Source organism: Penicillium paradoxum (genome assembly GCF_028828445.1).
Source record: "Penicillium paradoxum strain IBT 22861 chromosome Unknown utg000006l_segment0_segment0, whole genome shotgun sequence".
NCBI classification, from domain to species: domain Eukaryota; kingdom Fungi; phylum Ascomycota; class Eurotiomycetes; order Eurotiales; family Aspergillaceae; genus Penicillium; species Penicillium paradoxum.
The window spans coordinates 687,970-702,732 of record NW_026643184.1 but is presented as its reverse complement, the minus strand read 5'-3'; positions in this window follow the sequence as shown (position 1 = coordinate 702,732).

The following is a 14,763-nucleotide window of genomic DNA, read 5'->3' as shown; positions in this document are numbered from 1 at the left end:
AGAGATCTAAGGATTTTAAGTAATTTAGTACTACTATTAATAATAATTTTAATTAATTAAAAAATTAACTTTTCTCTACTAAACTAAAAATAGTAGTTTAATATCTTAAACTATAAAGCTATAACCTTATATTAGTTTATAAAAGAATATAGAAATTATATATATATTTATATTATAGTAAAAATACCTAAAGAAGTATAGCTTTTATATAAAAAGAATAGGAATATAAAAGAATCTCTTAATTTATTTTTAGAACTATAAAGATTTTATAATATCTTCTTTATAAAAAATATATAAACCCTACTCTTAAATAAGGCTATAGACTCTATTATCGATATATTATTAGAAGAAAATCTCTTTTATAAACTAATCTATCTCTTATCCTAAAAAGAACTAAAAGAACTTTAAAAATATATTAATAAGAATCTAGAAAATAGATAAATCTAACTATCTAAAAGTTCTATAAAAATACTAATTTTCTTTATTCTAAAAAAAGATAATAGATTATATCTCTATATAGACTATTAAGGACTAAATAAAATCTTAGTTAAGAACTAGTATTTATTATTATAAATCTTAGAAATCTTAGACTAATTAGTAAGAGCTAAATAATTTAATAAAGTTAATATCTAAAATATATATTACTAAATTTATATTAAAAAAGAAGATAAGTAGAAGACTATATTTTATATTTAATATAAGTATTATAAATATATAGTTATATTATTTAGACTAATTAATACCTTTACTATATTCTAAAGTTATATCTATAATATATTAAAAAATTATTTTAATATAATTTATATAATATACTTTAATAATATACTAATATTTTCTTTAATAAAAGAATCTTATATAAAATATCTTTAAAAAGTCCTTAAAAATTTTAGAAAGACTAGTCTATATATAAAGGCTTTAAAGTATATATTCTATTAGGAAAAGATAGAGTTTTTAGGATTTATAGTAAATTTAAAAAATATCTTTATAGATCTTTAAAAAGTAGAATCTATTAAGAACTAAGAACTCCTTAAAAGCTATTATAATATCTAAGTATTTATTAGATTTTATAATTTTTATTATTAGTTTATACTATAGTTTTTATAGATTATACTTTTATTAACTTCCTTACTAAAAAAGTTAAAAAATAGAAGAAAACTTAGATAAATCTAATTTAATATCTATAAAAGACTTATATTTTACTATCTAATTATAGTATTTTAGTTACTAATATTACTATACTATTTTAATCTAGAAAAAGATATACGATTAGAAACTAATACTTTTAATAAAGGTATAGAAAGGATTATATCTTAAAAAGATAAGAATAGAAAATAGTACTTTATAGTCTTTTAGTCCCGAAAATTTAGTAGAGCTAAACTTAATTATTTTACCCTAGATTAAGAACTATTTACTATTATTTATTTATTTAAATATTAATAGTACTATTTAAAAGAAAGTAGCTAAAGCTAAATAGAAGATAAGTAAGATAGTATATATTTTTATCTTTATATAACTTTTTTATTAAATATAAACTAGGAAAAATAAATCCTATAGATATATTATTCTAAAAAATAGATCTAAAACTAAAAGACGCTTTAGTAGAAGATCTACTTAAATTATTATATAATAGAATTATTATTAGAATACTACTAAAATAGAGTATTACTATAGTTAAATCGCTAAATATTAGTAATTTATATATTAGTAAATCTTAGTTTAATCTAAAATAGACTAATATAAATAGTAAAGAAACTAATATAGAAGTAACTAACTAAACTATATAGGAGGAGTTAGATTATAATTAATAAATATCTTATAAAATAGTTAAATATATATACTAAAATTAATTTATATATATATAGAAAGTATAATTAGACTTATAAAATCTAATTAAAAAAATCTAAAATAGCGATCCTAAGATATACTACTAAAGATTTACTATTTTTTAGTTAAAACTAGATAATAAAAGTTAGAGTATTAATTTATATAGTATTATAAGATATAAAGAAAGACTCTATATCCTTATAGGGAAGAACTTAAGAAAAAAACTTTTTAATCTTTATTATAATAATACCTTAGTAAGATATTTTAGTAAATATAGAATATTAATATTACTATAAAAATATTTCTATTAGTAAAATATATACTAAGATATTATAGAATACGTTTCTAAATATATAGTATATTAAGGGAATATAGCTCTAAGATATTAGCCCTATAGCGTATTTAGAATATTATCTATTTTTACTTAACTTTTTACTAAATTATTAATAGATTTTATTATAGGATTACTACTTATAATTTATAATAACGATATAGTAGATAATATCCTTATTATTATTAATAAGATAATAAAATAGGCTCTATTTTTTATTATTTCTATATTAATTAATACCTTTAAGCTTATAAAGCTTTTCTATATAGAAGTAGAACTTTACTATAGATCTCTATAGGGTATTATATCTAATTAAGACCCTATATTTATTAGTAAATTTTAGTCTTAACTATACTATAAAAGTAAAGTAAAATTATATTTTTTTACTATATTTTACCTCTAAATAGATAATTAAACTAAGTATATAAATTAAACGTTAGAATATTATTTTAGATATTTTATTAATATAAAATAACTTATATAGCTAAAACTACTATTAATAGTATAATATACTTATAATAACTTATTAAATATAACTATAAGCTATTCTTTATTTATAGCTTTTATAAGCTATAAGCCTAATTTTTATATACGCTTTAAGAATAAAATATATAAAAAGAAGATTCTAGCTATAACTAAAAGAATTAAGATTCTAAAAAAATTATAAAAAGATATAATAGAATAATAGTAAAAAGCTTCTAAATTATTAATAAAATAATTTAACTCTATTTATAAACTTATAATATTTAAAAAAGATAACTTAGTAGGGTTATTAATAAGAAACCTAAAGTTTAAAATCTATATTAAGAAACTAGCCTTAAGATATATTAGACTATTAAGGGTCTTAAGTCTTATTAGATTATAGATATATTAGTTAAGTCTTCTAAATTAATATAATAAAATATATAATATATTCTATATCTTTTTCTTAAAACTATAGAAAAGAGAAAAGTCTAAAATCTTATTAATATTAGAACTTAAAGAATCTAATAAATAAAAATATTAAAAATATTAAAGATAAGAGACTATTTAATAAAGAGAGATATTTCTTAGTAAAATAAAAAGACTAGTCTACTAAATATAACTAATAGATCTTAGAAGAAAATATAGAAAATATAAAAGAAGCTATTAAATCTTTTAGAAAACTTAAAGAAAAAAAAAGAAAACTTAAAGTATATAGTTAAAATTAATACTTTATTAATAGAAAGAAGATAATAAATCTAGATTAAAATAAGCCTATTTTATTACCGAAATACCTTTAAGATATTATAAAAGAAATAACCTTTAAAAATAAGAAAATAGAATAATCTTAGAAATTATACTAAATATATAATAAACTTATAGTATATTTAGTATAATTAAGAAACTAATCTAGATACTAAAGGAAAATATAAGGCTTATATTAATATCCTAACTATTTATAATAATTATTATTATTAATTTCCTAATAAATAAATACTTTATAGTATTCTATAAGGTATAATCTAAATCCTTATAATAGATAAAATAGTAAATAAAAATATTATAAGTCTTCTACTTAGCTAATATAATTAGAAGACTAAAGTAAGATAAAGAGATTAAACTTTAAGAAAAAAGAAACTATTTATAAGTATTAGTAATATCTTATCGATTTATTAAGGAAATATACTTAGAAAGAAAAAGATAATATTTATAATAAAAGTCTTTTTTTAAAATAAGGGAAAACTATAAATAGCTTAGTAACTATAAATTAATACTAAAAAGTTAAAGATTAACTTATAGATCCTATTTTTAATAGTAGCCTAAATAATAGGCTTATAAAAAAATTAGGATCTATTAACTTTATTTTATTCTATATAGTTAGGATAATCTTTTAGCTTTTTAAAAAATTAAGTAGACTATTTAATAATTAAGATTAGATTTATAATATTATTAGTAATATTATTTAGAATTTATATAATTAGAGTCTAATACTAATAAAAAAAGTAAATAAATTTATATTAAGTTATATACCTATTATTTTTGAGAACTACTATGGGCACCCAAAATTACTACGGGCACCCAGGGCGCTAAGCCTTTTACGATTTACTTCCCACTGGCCATAATTTGTTCATAGCCTGTCGTATTTAATATGGTACTCCCTTAGTATTTCGGACAGTACCCGAATCTTATCTGGGCACCCTATCGCGAATGTAGAATCTTGCACGCCATCTATACTATCATGCAAAAACGAAGCTATTCCCAGATGCTGATTTGATCGAGTTTTTTCCTACTGAAAAGGGGTTTAGTGCAAAAATGAGGCTATTCCCAGATGCTGATTTAATCGAGTTTTTTCCTACTGAAAAGGGGTTTGGTGCAAAAATAAGGCTATTCCTAGATGCTGATTTGATCGAGTTTTTTCCTACTGAAAAGGGGTTTGGTGCAAAAATGAAGCTATTCCCAGATACTGATTTGATCAAGTTTTTTCCTACTGAAAAGGGGGTTTAGTGCAAAAATGAAGCTATTCCCAGATACTGATTTGATCGAGTTTTTTCCTACTGAAAAGGGGTTTAGTGCAAAAATGAGGCTATTCCCAGATGCTGATTTAATCGAGTTTTTTCCTACTGAAAAGGGGTTTGGTGCAAAAATAAGGCTATTCCTAGATGCTGATTTGATCGAGTTTTTTCCTACTAAAAAGGGGTTTAGTGCAAAAATAAAGCTATTCCCAGATACTGATTTGATCAAGTTTTTTCCTACTAAAAAGGGGGTTTGGTGTAAAAATGAAGCTATTCCTAGATACTAATTTAATCGAGTTTTTTCCTACTGAAAAGGGGTTTGGTGCAAAAATGAGGCTATTCCTAGATGCTGATTTAATCGAGTTTTTTCCTACTGAAAAAGAGGGTTTGGTGATATAGGGTTTGATCGGTCACGTGATCGTAAAATAGAGGCTGTTTTTCAAAGATAGTGCCAATCGAGTTTTCTCACCCTAGCTCAGCCTACCTCCTAAACTGTAAGCCCTAGTACGTATAGCTTCGTAAATTTTTACTTATATCTAATAGATATAGATAGACTAGACACTATAGACCCCTAACCCCCTAACCTTCCCGATACTATACCCCCTTTCTAAACAATTACGAATACCACCTCTATTAGCATCTAAGCCGTAAAAGCTAAAGCGTTAGATATCCTTAACTTATAGTCCCTCCCGCTAGGCTTCCCAATCGTCACCTAGCGTAGCGCACCTAATAAGATACGATTCTAATGTAGCCGTAGTCGGGGTTATCGGACTGATCGGGCCCCCCTAAATAGACAGCGAAGGCGAGTTCGTTATATAACTTCCTACCCCTTTAAAGGTAACCTTCGACTTACTACCGGCGGTATCTAGTAGGTTGAAATTATTACTTCCTACTATAATTATAGTGTAGTTAACGAGTTAACTATAATTATCCCCCGAAGGCGTGAGCGAAGGCGAGTCCTACCTTATTAAGGTAACTGTTTGTTAAGGCAGTACTTATTGACTAGGTGAATAATGATACGAGAGGGATACGTAGTTAGAACGAAGGGTATTCGATTCTGTATTAGTTATAAGACTGAATCTTGCCTTCCCTTTTCCTATAGGTATCTTCCTTTTATGATTTGGGTTCCCCGCTTCTCGGGACCGGATTATATTAGTTCTATCCCGATATCGTAGGGTATTCGGAGAGGTCTCCTCCGTCTAAGAGAAAGGGAGCCTAAGGCAAAATAGTATAATAAAGAAATACCGTAATAACTATCCCCCTTCTCTCTATGAAACCCGTCCCGGGGTTTTAGGTTAAACAAAGGGAAGTATAAGTTATAAGGTAAGAAGGGTTCCTATCGAGTTTATTCCTTTCTCTATTTTATAGAGCCTCGTTAGTATAGCCGTAGTAGTAGCTAACGGGCGGGATACTAGCGATCTAATACCGGAACTAGAACTAGTCTAGTACCTAGGCTATTTACGTTCTAACTTAAAGTCCTTTAATACTACCGAAGGGGAGGTTTTCTCTATCTCTTATCGGTATAATATAATCGCGTCTATCCTTTACGAGCGATATTATATAGATAAGAAGACTTATAATACGGTACGTTTTCGGGCTTTTATCGTAATAGATCCGTACTTATCCCGTATAGATACCCGTTAGTATAATAAGGGATACTTAGGATTTTTCTACTATCTTAAAATTTTTAAAAGTTCTTTTAGATAATAAAATAGAGTTATTAGAGTAGATCTATATAGAAATCGCTAAGAGTTCGTATAATTTAGCCTAAGCGTTTAACGCGGCGGTTATTAGTTACTATTCGTATTAGAATTTAGTAAGTACGAAGAAAATATAAGCTATAAGTATTTCGTAGCTATTTTATTAACGATTTATCTTCTAATAATAGTCTAGCTATTTTAAGCGAATTATAACGAGTTTACAAACGGTCGTTAGGCCGATATATAGACTATACTTAATAGTCGTAGTTTAACTCTATTAGATTAGGGTAGACTTTTAAGTCTACTCCCTAAGGATATAGGATATACTTATTAGACTATTACGAAATAGAGGTATTTAGAGTCCGTTTCTAATACTTTTATAGCTATATTCGGGGAAGCTATAGGAACGATCCTACTTAATACTTTCGGGATTAACGAGTATAGGAGGTTCGTGACTTATTCTCTTCGATAAAAGGGAAGGTACTATATACGTAGTTCCTTCCTTATAATAAAGGTAGCCTAGAATAAAAGAGGAATTTATTTTAATTTTCTAACTATAATCTTTTCTTTCTTTACGTTATTTCGTTATTATTTATATATAGTTCTTTATATATTTCGTAGGTAATCCCCTCGTATCTTATTATCTTATCTTTTTATAAGTCCTATTTATTTCTATAGGAACCTTCCTTTATTATAGTGTAAAGTCGTAATCGCGGTCGCGGTCGTAGTCGTAGTTAGGGTCGTAGTATAATTCCTATTAACGACCTACTTATAGACTAGTCTATACTCTTTTCTCTTTCGGCTACTTCTAAGATAGTATCTAAGGTTCGTAACTATTCCGACGTAGATCCGCTATCGACTTCTCTTTATATAGATCCTATTAGGATTACTCGTCGTACTCGAAACTCCGGTTCTTCTACGTACCTAAAACGAAATCGTCCTATCTAATATCACTTAAATTAGTACGTTACCTATTTATATATAGCTAAGAAGAAGTAGGTTACCGACGAACCCCTTAAGGTTAAGTATAAATCCGAGGCTATTAGTTCTATCTCTTACTAGTATTATATAGAGAAATAATAGGTATATAACTTAGTATAGATTTGTTCGCCTTTCTTATTAATATCGGACCCTAATCGTATAGGTTCCGAGTAGTATTATCGGTAATACTATAGATCTAACCTTAATTATCAAATAGTCTATCTAATTTTTCGAAAAGCTAGAGGATCGCCCCGACTATATAGAATAGGATAGGGTTAATAGGTCCTAATTTTTCTATAGGCCTACTATCTAGGCTACTATTAAGAGTAGGATCTATAGGTTAATTTCCGACTTTTCTATATTAATCCGTAGTTATCGAGCTACTTATAGTTTCCCCCTATCTTAAAAGAAGACTCCTATCGTAAGTGTTACCTTCTCCTTTTTAGGTATATTTCCCTAACGAATTAGTAGGATATCGCTAACGCTTATAAACGGTTCCTCTCTTCTTAAGGTCTAACCCCTTTACCTCGCCTTAGTCTTTTAACTATACTAGCCGAGCGGAAGGCCTACGACGTTTCTATTCGCTACTTTATCCGCTATAGGGATTTAGGATATACCTCGTAGAACGCCGCGAAGTATTCGTTTATCGGGGATTTAATAATAGCGATTATTATAAGTAGTTAAGATACCGATATAAGCCCTATACTTTCCCTTAGTATCTAGGCTAGCTTTCCGATCGTATTAGATACGCTATAGGTTTATTATATATTTAGTATAGTTTCCGGAATTATTCTATTTTCTCGTTTTTAAAGGTTATTTCTTTTATAATATCTTAGAGGTATTTCGATAGTAAAATAGGCTCGTTTCGATCTAGATTTATTATCTTCTTTTTATTAATAGGGTATTAAATTTAACCGTATACTTTAAGCTTTCTTCTTCTTTTCCTTAAGTTTTCTAAAGGACTTAATAGCTTCTTTTATATTTCCTATATTTTCTTCTAAGATCTACTAGTTATATTTAGTAGGCTAACCCTTCTATTTTACTAAGAAGTATCTCTCCTTATTAAATAGCCTCTTATCTTTAATATTTTTAATTTCCTATTCGTTAGACTCTTCGAGTTCTAGTATTAGTAAGGTTTCGGACTTTTCTCCCTTCTATAGTTCTAGGAGAGAGATATAGAATACGTTATATATCTTATCGTATTAGTTTAGGAGACTTAACTAGTACGCCTAGGATCCGATAGGGTTTAGGACCCGTAACGGTCTAATATATCTTAGGGCTAGTTTCTTAGTATAGACTTTAAACTTTAGGTTTCTTATTAATAACCCTACTAAGTCGCCTTTTTTAAATACTATAGGTTTATAAACGGAGTTAAATCGTTTTACGGATAATTCGGAAGCTTTTCGCTATTATTCTATTATATCTTCCCGTAACTTTTTTAGAATCTTAATTCTTTTAGTTACGGCTAGGACCTCCTTTTTATACGTTTCGTCCTTAGAACGTATACGAAAGTTAGGCTTATAGCTTATAAAAGCTATAAATAGAGAGTAGCTTATAGTTATATTAGGCGAGTTATTATAGGCGTATTATACTATTAGTAGTAGTTTTAGCTATATAAGTTACTCTATATTAATAAAATATCTAAGATAATATTCTAACGTTTAATTTATACGCTTAGTTTAACTATCCGTTTAGGGGTAAAATATAATAGAAAGGCGTAGTTTTACCTTACTTTCGTAGTATAGTTAAGACTAAAATTTACTAGTAAATATAGGGCCTCGATTAGATATAATACCCTATAGGGGTCTATAGCGAAGTTCTACTTCTATATAGAAAAGCTCTACGAGCTTAGAGGTATTAATTAATATAGAAACGGTAAAAAATAGAGCCTATTTTATTATCCTATTAATAATAATAAGGATACTATCTACTATATCGTTTTTATAAATTATAGGTAGTAATCCTATAATAAAATCTATCGATAATTTAGCGAAAGGTCGAGTAGGAATCGGTAGTATTCTAAGTACGCTATATAGCTAATACCTCGGAGCTACGTTTCCTTAATATACTATATATTCGGATACGTATTCCGTAACGTCTTAGTATATATTTTACTAGTAGAAATATCTTTATAGTAATATTAATATTCTATATTTACTAAAATATCCCGCTAGGGTATTATTATAATAAAGACTAAGGAGTTTTTTCCTTAAGTTCTCCCCCCGTAGGGATATAGAGTCTTTCTTTATACCTTATAATACTATATAGATCGACGCCCTAACCTTTATTACCTAGTTTCGACTAGGAAATAGTAAGTTTTCGGCGGCGTATCTTAGGATCGCTATCCTAGATTTTCTCGATTAGGTTTTAGAGGTCCGGTTATACTTCCTATATATATACGGATTAGTTTCGGCACGTATACTTAACTATTTTATAGGGTATCCGTTAGTCGCGACCTAACTCTTCCTATATAGCCTAGTTAGCTACTTCTATATTAGCTTTATCGCTATTTATACTAATCCGTTCTAGATTAAACTAGGATTTACTAATATATAAATCGCTAATACTTAGCGATTCGGCTATAGTAATACTCCGTTTTAGTAGTATTCTAGTAACGATTTTATTACGTAATAGTCTAAGTAGATCTTCTACTAAGGCGTCCCCTAGTTTTAGATCTACTTTTCGGGATAATATATCCGTAGGATTTATTTTTCCTAATCTATATTTAATAAAAAAGTTATATAGGGATAGGAATATACACTATCTCGCTTATCTTCTATTTAGCTTTAGCTACTTTATAAAAGTCTATAAATTTATATAATCGGATAGAACTTCTATAGGTCGGATACTTCCTTCTAAATAGTATCGCTAATATTTAAACGAGTAAACGATAGCGAATAGTTCTTAATCCGGGGTAGAATAGTTAAGTTTAGCCCTACTAAACTTTCGGGACTAAAAGGCTATAAAGTACTATTTCCTATCTTTATCCTTCTAGGATATAATCTCTTCTATTCCTTTATTAGAAGTATTAGTTTCTAATCGCGTATCCCTTTCTAGGTCGAAATAGTATAGTAGTATCGGTAACTAAAACGCTATAATTAGATAGCGAAACGTAAGTCTTTCGTAGACATTAAGCTAGACTTATCCGGGTTTTCTTCTATTTTTTAACCCTTTTAGTAAGGAAGTTAATAGGAGTATAATCTACGAAAACTATAGTATAAACCGATAGTAAAAGTTATAGAATCCGATAAATACTTAGATATTATAATAGCTTTTAGGGAGTTCCTAGTTCCTAATAGATTCTACTCTTTAGGGGTCTATAGAGACGCCCTTCGAACCTACTATAAATCCTAGGAACTCTACCTCTTCTTAATAGAATATATACTTTAAGGCCTTTACGTATAGGCTAGCTCTCCTAAGGTTTTCGAGAACTTTTCGGAGGTATTTCGTATAAGATTCCTTTATCGGAGAAAATACTAGTACGTCGTCGAGATATACTATATAGATTATATTAAGGTAGTCTCTTAGTGCGTCGTAGATATAACTTTAGAATATAGTAGGGGTATTAGTTAGTCTAAACGGTATAACTATATACTTATAGTACCTATATCGAGTACGAAATATAGTCTTCTACTTATCTCCTTCCTTAATACGAATTCGGTAATACGTATCTTAGATATCGACTTTACTAAACTATTTAGCTCCCGCTAATCGGTCTAGAATTTCTAAGATAAGTAGTAATAGGTACCGGTTTTTAACTAAGATTTTATTTAGCCCCTAGTAGTCTATATAGAGACGTAATCCGCTATCCTTTTTTAGAACGAAGAGGATCGGTACTCCTACGGGACTTTTAGATAGTTAGATTCGTCCGTTTTCTAGATTCTTATCGATATACTCCCGAAGTTCTTTTAGTTCCTTTTAGGATAAGGGGTAGATTAATCTGTAAGGAGGGTTTTCTCCTAGTAATATATCGATAGTATAGTCTATAACCTTATTTAAAGGAAGGGTTCGTACGTTTTTTATAGAGAAGACGTTATAGAATCCCTATAGTTCTAAAGGTAAGTTAGAAGATTCTTCTATATCCCTATCCTCTTTATATAGGAGCTATACTTCTTCGGGTATTTTTACTACGGTATAAACGTATACGCGGTTCCTATACTTTTTTATAAACCGGTATAGTATTATAGCTTTATAGTTTAAGGTATTAAACTACTATTTTCGATTTAGTAGAGAGAGATTAATTTTTTAGTCGACTAAGGTTATTATTAATAGTAGTATTAGACTACCCGAAATCCTTAGATCTCTATCGATAGTAATATAGGGTTATATAAACGTTCTAGTAATTCCTCTATTATCTATAATAGTTATAGGGACGTTCTATACCCTATACGTAGTTACTTCTTTACGTCCTATTACTTTAATAATAGGAAGTATAAGTTTCGCTTTTTAAAGTTTTTAAGTTTTTACGAACTCGTAACTAACGAGGTCGACTTCTATATAACTATTTAGGTCTATATAGGTTTTAATTTTTCCTACTAAGATCGGAGTATAGAAGCGTATTATCGTTCCGATCTAGGGGGTCGGAGTAAGAGAATCTACTCTAACCCGCTCTCGTTTCCCTACTATTTCGTCGAGGATCCTTTTATTTTTACTAATTATACTTTTATTTTCTTTATTAGGGAGTCGTTTAGATATTTATTTAAAAGGTAATCCTTACTTTAATAGGTATAATAGGTAAGTTTCTTTCCTATCTTTTTATCGATAGGGTTTCCGCGCCTTTTCGACCTTAAGTCCTTTAGATTTCTTTTTTCGGAGGAGTTTTCGTTTTTATTATATTTTTCGAACTTTCTCTTTTTCTTTTTTATATCTAGGTCTCCCTATCCCGATTCGGTCGCTTTTCGTTTAGATTTCGTCTTCTAGTTTTAAAGCTCTTAAAATTTTAATATAATAGAGACTATCTCCCCCCGAGTTTTTAGAAGAGTTAGGTTATATTTATAGATATAGGCTTAAAGTCTATAATTAAGTTTTAAAAAAAAGGTAAGGGCTCTTTATTCCTCGCTTTATTTTAGGAAATATTTTTCTAAGAGATTTAACTTATAGTAAAAGTCTCTCGGGTCTTAATCGTTTCGCTAGATTATCCTTTATATTTAGTTAGTAACGGTAGCTTATATATTTATAGAATTTTTTATTAAGGATAGAGTCTATTCCTTAAGGTAAGCTTACGAACCCTATATAATTCGGCTTAGAGTCGAAGGTATTTTATCTAGGTAGTTATACTAAAGTTATTAGTAGTTCCTATTTATATAAGATAGGGTACCGAGGATCTTTTATTTTTCGGTACTATATTTTTTACTCGCTCTTTCGAATTCTAGGCGTAGTCCGAGTAACTAGTCTTCTCTTTCTTAGATCGAGAATTCTTCCGTAAAGTTAGAGTTCTTAAAACGGATTTCCTAACTATATAGGTTTAGTAAATTACTACGAATCCGGCTATAGTATATTAGTATTTCGGCTACTCTTTCGAGCTATTCGATCCTTATTATAAGGGCTTAGAAGGTTTCTTTCTTAAGTATCACTTAAGAATTATCCTTATTTCGCTAAGGATTCGGGGTGGTTTCGGAGGGTTATCGGTTATCTCTACTAGTAGTAGTAGGTACTTCCGAGAGTTCTAATAAAGATTAGGTCTCTCCCTTCTCTATCTCGTAGATAGTAGGGTTTTCTTATAGAGGTATCTCCTTATCACCCTATCGGGATCGTGAACTCTATCTCGTTATCATTTCTTTAGGTAGTTAAAGAAGAAGATTTAGAATTATTAAGGTAACTATTTATTAAGGTAGTACTTATTAACTAGGTGAATAATAATACGAGAGGGATACGTAGTTAGAACGAAGGGTATTCGATTCTATATTAGTTATAAGACTAAATCTTGCCTTCCCTTTTCCTATAGGTATCTTCCTTTTATGATTTAGGTTCCCCGCTTCTCGGGACCGGATCATATTAGTTCTATCCCGACATCGTGGGGTATTCGGAGGGGTCTCCTCCGTCTAAGAGAAAGGGAGCCTAAGGCAAAATAGTATAACAAAGAAATACCGTAACATACCTACTATTATAACCTAGATTACCGATAGTATCTTTACCCGTTATATTATAAGTAGTGTTCGGGGGTAGGCCGAGGCCGAGGGGCGTACTTTATATCTACGTACCCGTGATATTAATAATATTAGGGCTAGTATAACGCGAAAATAGCTCGCTAGACATACCCCGATATAGGCCCTTCTTATAGATCTCCTAAGGGATAGTACTTAGATTATTAGGTATAAGGTGAATACCGTTAATAACTCCCTTACTTCCCTTTTTTTAGTCTATAAAATTAGTCTCTAGCTTCTACGTATCTATCCGTATATTTTATAGATAGACTATACGTATAAGACTAATAAATGGAAGATACCCCTACTAAATATTATAGGAGTATCTTTTATTAGGAAGACCTTCTATATTGCCTATACTTTTTTAAGTAGTGAGAAGGAAGCTACTTATAATCGGGTACTTAGCTAGCTACGGGATATTTATATAGCTATTAGTAGTAGTGCGAGTATATTAATACTTATCCGTACTACTATAGCTAATCCCCTAGAGTTAGAGTCTTTAGTAGCTAGTCCCCTAATACCCTATATTCTATAAAGTATACTCGAAAATAGCTATCTATCTAGCTTTATATTAATATATAACTTTAAGGATACCACTCTAGCTACTCTAGTTACTACCTCTTACTTTAGCCCGTATACTATCTTAATAGATAAGGAGTAGGCTTTACGAAATATAGTTAAAAATATTAGTATTTTAACTATTATATAGTTTATATACTAACTACTAGCTATTTTACTAGGTTTTTCCTATAACTAATACTATCCTATACCTTTAGTATATTACTTATAACGTCGAGTTATACGCTAGGCCCTTTATCCGTCGTTATATCCTTAATAATATCGCCGAAGACGATACCTAAATATACCCTATAGTTAATAATATTATATATATAATCACTATATACTAGGAAATAATAAAAAAGGACTAGTATTTTATTATCTTCGCGTATATAGTTAATAATATAGAGACTCGGTAGGCTACCTTTAAGGATAAGTATTAGCACTATCTAGGTCTACTAGTATATATTAATAAAGAATAGATCCGCGGTTACGGTCCCTATTTTTTACGATACTATACTAGTAGGTTTCTCTATCTTAATAAAAGCTCTATATCCCGCGTAGAATCTACCTATCGTTACCTTAAACTCGATATATAATCGGGTACGAAGGACCTCTTCGCTCTTTATATCTAGTTCGGAAATATAACTAAGCGTCTCGGTATTAAGATCTAATAGGAGCTCGTCTCGTAGAGAGCTAGTCGGGAGATTGATAGTAGCCCTCTATTTATAGGAGTTAAGACGCTAGTTACT